This window comes from Meriones unguiculatus, chromosome 2, assembly GCF_030254825.1.
Source record: "Meriones unguiculatus strain TT.TT164.6M chromosome 2, Bangor_MerUng_6.1, whole genome shotgun sequence".
In the NCBI taxonomy this organism is placed as follows: Eukaryota; Metazoa; Chordata; class Mammalia; order Rodentia; family Muridae; genus Meriones; species Meriones unguiculatus.
In genome coordinates, this window is record NC_083350.1 from 77,309,888 (window position 1) to 77,315,649 (window position 5,762).

Sequence of the window (5,762 nt, forward strand, 5' to 3'; positions counted from 1 at the left end):
TCAAAGAAATTGCCAGGCATGGCGATATATCCCTATAATCCTAATAATTGAGAGGCAGAGGCAGGTGAATCTCTGTGAGTTCAAAGCTATCCTGGTCTACATAACAAGTCCAGGCCAATATGGGCTGCAAAAGGAGACCCTGTTTCAAAAAGAAAGAAAGAAAGAAAGAAGTTATTTTTTCCATGTCCAGCTCAGTGAGCCAGTGAGTTTATTGAAGTTACCTACTTGAGAGTCACTCACACCACCTTGCGGGACACAAAGGCAGCCGCATAAATTAAAGCCACGCCCAGCTGGGCAGAGGACTCAAGACCACTGTATGCCTAGAGCTCCATGCATAACTTGCAGGCAGCTGGAAGATCTCCAAGTATCCACTAGCCAGCTGCTGTTACTGCTTATAATATCACCTGGCTAATCTTCTCAATTTCAGGAGCTTCCTGAGACCCATGGCTTTGTTTGATGCCTGAGCCTCATTTACTTCCTCAGGAGTAAGGAGCCTCCCTTTAGTTTGGAAAAAATAGCTGAACAAAAGTTAATCAGCTTGATAATTGTTTTACAATGATCACACATCTTAAACATGACAGTGCCTGTCATAAATATATACAATTATTGTCTGTCGTTTATACCTCAATAAAGGTGAGGGCACTTCCGTAACAAGCATTCTTCATGAAATGTTTGCATGTGTGAAGCTAGAGAGAAAGAAACTCCAGAGGAGAAAACTCTTTCTCTCTCTTTTTTAAAGATTCATTCATTATGCATACAATGTTCTATCTGAAAGAGGGCACCAGATCTCATCATAGATGGTTGTGAGCCACCATGTGGTTGCTGGGAATTGAACTCAGGACCTCTGGAAGAGCAGTCACCACCCCCAACCTCTGAGCCATCTCTCCAGCCCGAAAACTCTCTCTTAATCTGAAAACAAATATGTTTATCATGGTGGCTCTTGATAGTAATCCCAGAACTCAGTCTGCTGAGTTCTGAGGCAGGAGGATCACCATGAGCTCCAGACCAGCCTGGGCTACAGAGTGAAGTTCTGCTTCACAGAACCAACTGTATTAGCTACTTATGTGGATTTGACAAAATACCTGATAAAAACAACACAAGACGAGCCTGGTGTGCTGACGCACATCTATTATCCCAGCTCTTGGGAGGAAGAGGCAGATGGATCTCTGTGATTTTGAGGCCAACCTGGTCTACAGAGCAAGTTGCAGGATAGCCTGTGCTACACAGAGAAATCCTGTCTGGAAAAACAAACAACAACATACAATTTAAAGAAAAAAGGGTTTACTTTAGTTGGGAGTTTAGAAGGGCATATACAATGACAGCTGGAGGAGAGGGGTTCATGATATGAAGCTTTCCGTTTGAGGCCAGACTTCCTTATGGGTGGAGCTAAGTTCCCTCAGGGCAGAGAGTGGCTGCTGACAGCTGTCAAAACACCAGCAGACTCAAAGGAAACAAAAAAAAAAAAAAAAAAAAAAACCCAGCTGCACAAAACTCCTGCTGAAAAGAATTGGCAGACACAGCCCACGGCACGGAAGCCGCACGCAGATGCCGGCCGCACGAACTGCAACAGTGCATGGCAGAAACTTTTAAGTTTGACGGCTCATCCCCGGGTGGTCCTGAGTCTCTTCTTATTTGCATACCCCGCATACCCCATTCAGCCAATCAGGACCCAGACGGTGTCTCAATCAGTTCAGGCATGCCTGAGGCTTCAAGACCCTTTCCCTACTGAACTTTTAGGGTAAGGCAAGGGAGACTTCAGAGCCCAGTCCTCACCTCACAGACATCCCTGCTTCAAAGCTCACCAAAGACAGACCAGCTTCCAGGACTCAACCAATAGCTGTCGCAACAGAAGGACTCATTCCTCTCCTGCCTCAGCCACCAGAGACCTAAGACTTCAAGACCTGCCGTGATGCTTTTCTCGGGCCTGTTGCGCAGGCATGCTCCGTGAGGGACTGACTCAGCTGGCACCCCAAAGCCCTCGGAGAAGTTTTGAACTGTAAGAATCCCTCAGTTGGCACGTGCCAGCTCTTGGCTGGCATACCGGAAGCTTGCTGGTGCATGGACCTGGCTCACCATCAGGCTCCTTCAGCTGTCATCTTGTTGCCATCCAGGGTCTCAGTTAGAGGTTCTCCTACTTCTGCCTCCCATGTGCTGACGTTAAAATGTGTGGCATCATGCCTGGCACTCGGTTTTCTGTTGACATTGTTTTTCTTGCATGGCAAAAACTGACAAAAGTTCTGGCATTGGAAAGACTTACGGAAAGTGTGATCCCTTTAGTAGCAACCACAGAGCCGTTTTTCTTATAGGATATTCTGGGTGTCCTGTATTATATCATCTTTACATGCGCATGCCCTCTACCAGCTTTTTCTTGGACTCTATTTAATGCAAATGCCTACAGATGTCAAAATGTATGGAGATACACATCTCAAAAAGCATTTTTGTTTGCTTTCTAGAATTTGGGATGGATCCTGTGATAGTAAATCCTCTCTTTCTCATCTTTTGTTTTTGTTTGTTTGTTTGTTTGTTTTGAGGCAAGGTTTCTTTGTGTATTCCTGGCTGTCCTCAAACTCAGAAATCCTCCTGCCTCTAGCACTGCAATAAAAGGTGCACACACACACACACACACACACACACACAGCTTCTTTCTTTCTTATTTAAGACAGGGTCTCACTATATATTTTCTGGCAGCCTGGATAAGGTTGATCACTAGATAAAGTAGGCCTTTAACTCATGGACATCCACCTGCCTCTGCCTCCCAAGTGCTGGAACTGAAAGCATGTGCCACCACATCCAGCGTGATGATGGCCATCGCCCACCTGTCTGTGTTTGGCGTGGCCTGCCACACACTGGGGTATGTCTGGGGTGGAGCAGGTCTAGAGATGTTCAGCTAGGGTGGGAAGACAGCCCCTCCTAAAGTGAATAGAAAGGAAAGGAACGGGGAGTGGCTGCAGTCTGCAAAGTGCTTGTCCAGCCTGCACAGGGTCCTGAGTTCGACTCCCAGCACCGGTGTGGTGGTGCGGTGTCTGGCTGGAACCCCAGCACTCCGGAAGGAGTAGGAGGACCAGAGGTTCGGGGTTAGCCTCAACTACACAGTGAGTTCTCAAGGCTACGTAAGATACATGAACCTCTGTTCAAGACATGTAAGGGGAGAGGGCAGATGACTGCCTGCCATGGTTTCTTTCTGCTTTTTGGTCCAATTTGACCCCCTGCCTCCACCTTCTACTCTTCTTACCTTACTGCACTGGGAAACAGCACTCCAAACCGAACCAAGGATAAAGGTAGATGGCTCAGAAGACAGAAAGACAAACAGATAGATGGCAGATGATAGATAGATAGATAGATAGATAGATAGATAGATGTTGGGGGATGGTTTTGTGCACTGTATATTCAGATGCTGATTTCTGTGCCCAGAGATCTGGTTGCAGTCCTGAGGTGGGCATTGTCATCTCTATGAAAAACTTCCTGTCTCAATGTGTAAAATTTTTCTCCATCATCTCTGATAGGTTAATAAAGAGATAAATAGCCAACAACTTGGCAGAAGAGTCGAGCTGGTACTTGCAATCCTAGGAAGAGGGTCCCAGGTGGAGGAGAGAGAGACGAGGAAGGTCAAAGAGAATATCTCCAAGAGAAGGTCAGCATGAGGAAGGAGTGGCTATGAGGACAAAGATGGAGCAGGAGCAGCCAAGGTGAGGCTAGGTGGCAGATAACAGGGCATGTGGCTAGGAAATCATCCAAACCAGCATAGTTGTGTTAGAACAGATGAGTATCTGTTCAGGTATAGTGTTTTGAGGCTTATTATTAAAAGCAATAAGTCTCTTGGGAGGTAGAACAGGTGTAGATACCCCATACTTTATTTTTACAAACGAAAATAAATAAATAAATAAATGTTTAAAACAAACAAACAAACCTAGGAGGGGCTGGAGAGATGTCTTGGTGGTCACGAGCACTGTCTGCTCTTCTAGAGCACCCAGGTTTGATTCCCAAGATCCGCAGAGCAGCTCACAATTGTATGTAACTCAGTTCCAGGGGATCCCTCTCCTTCTTCTGATCTCTATGTGCACCAGACACACAAGTGGTGACAAAGGCAAAACACTCATACAGAAACTAAATTTTTAAATAAATAAAACCCATTAGCCGAAGTAAACCTATTTTCCTACAGCTTGCTTCCTTTGTTGCTCCGTCTCGACAGTGTCTTCTCAGAGTCCAGGCTGCCATCAAGCTGCTATGTGGGAAGCTGAGGGTTAGTGTACAGGCATTCTCACTAGCCTGCCTTTCGGGGCCCTAGCAACCTCATCGCGGGCCACCACTACCAGCTGTGCTCCAGCTGTGTGCCTGAGAAGGGGGCCCTGCCAGCCTCCCAAGCATTCTTTCTCTGACACTCTTACTCTGTCTCTCTGTCTGTTTATCTTGGTCTGTCTCTCGGTCTTTCTTTCCGTCTCTTTCTCTCTCCGACCTTAGGCTCACTCAGGCTCTAACTCCTCTCTCCTTCCCTTCCCCCGTCCCAATAAATCTCGCTGTACCCTGTTGTTTCATGGCGTGCAATTCCTCACATGTATTATAATACAACATTGAGGATGCCTCATACCCACTGCTGAGATCACAGGGAGGTACCATTCTGTACGCCCAGCCTTAAACTGCTGCTTTTCAGGTAAGTAACTAATACGGAACTCAAGGCCTGGACCCTCCTAACTGGGCCCTGTCCAGGAAATATTGATATCAGCCAGCAAGAACTTCTTTGGTGTGTATGTGTACTTGAAACTTGAAAAGTAAGTGTACATAAAATGATGAAATAGCCATTACTTTTTTTTTTTTTTTTTTTTTTTTTTCACTTTTCTACTCTCACAGCTAAGTACCATGTGGACAGAAAAAGTTTAATAAATTGAAGCTGGGCAGTGGTGGCTTACACTTTTAATTCCAGCACTCAGAAGGTAGAGGCAGGTGGATCTCTATTTGAGGCCAGCCTGGTCTACAGAGTGAGTTCCAGGACAGCCAAGGCTACACAGAGAAACCCTGCCTCAACACCCCTCCCCCCCAAAAAAAAAACCAACCCAAAATTTAATGAATTGTTGAGGAGTGTTTTTGTTTTCTTTTTGTTCTTCTGTTTTGAGTCAGGGTCCCATGAAACTCAAGCTGGCATCGAACTCACTCTGTACCTGAGAATGACCTGGAATTCTAGAAACCATGCCTGTCAATATTTTAAAATCATGTTTATAAGGGTTTTTTGTTTTGTTTTGTTTTGTTTTGTTTTTAGCCCTGGCTGTCCTGGACTCACTCTGTAGACCAGGCTGGCCTCAAACTCACAGAGATCTGCCTGCCCCTGCCTCCCAAGTGCAGGGATCAAAGGCGTGCGCCACCACCACCCGGCATGTTTACAAATTTTTAACTAGCACTCCAAAAATGTTTATCCCTGTTAACTGAGAAAAGGAAAGTCGAATTTACACCACACTGAGACTGACACAGTGGGTAAGCCTTGACCCCAGCACTCAAGAAGAAAGGGCACCAGGAGTTCAGAATCAGACTCTGCTGAATGAGAGTATGTGGCCAACCTGGACTACATGATACCCCACCTGGAAAAAAAAACAATTAAACCACAATAAAACCAGGTATGGTGGTACATGGCCAGCAGCCCCCACCAGACTGATGGTCCACTGCCAGCCTGAGCTACACAGCCTTCCTCTGCCAAAACAGAAGCTGGGTTTAGTGGGTATACACCAGTAACCCCAACATTAAGGAGGAGCAAGGGAAGCAGGAGTTCAAGATCA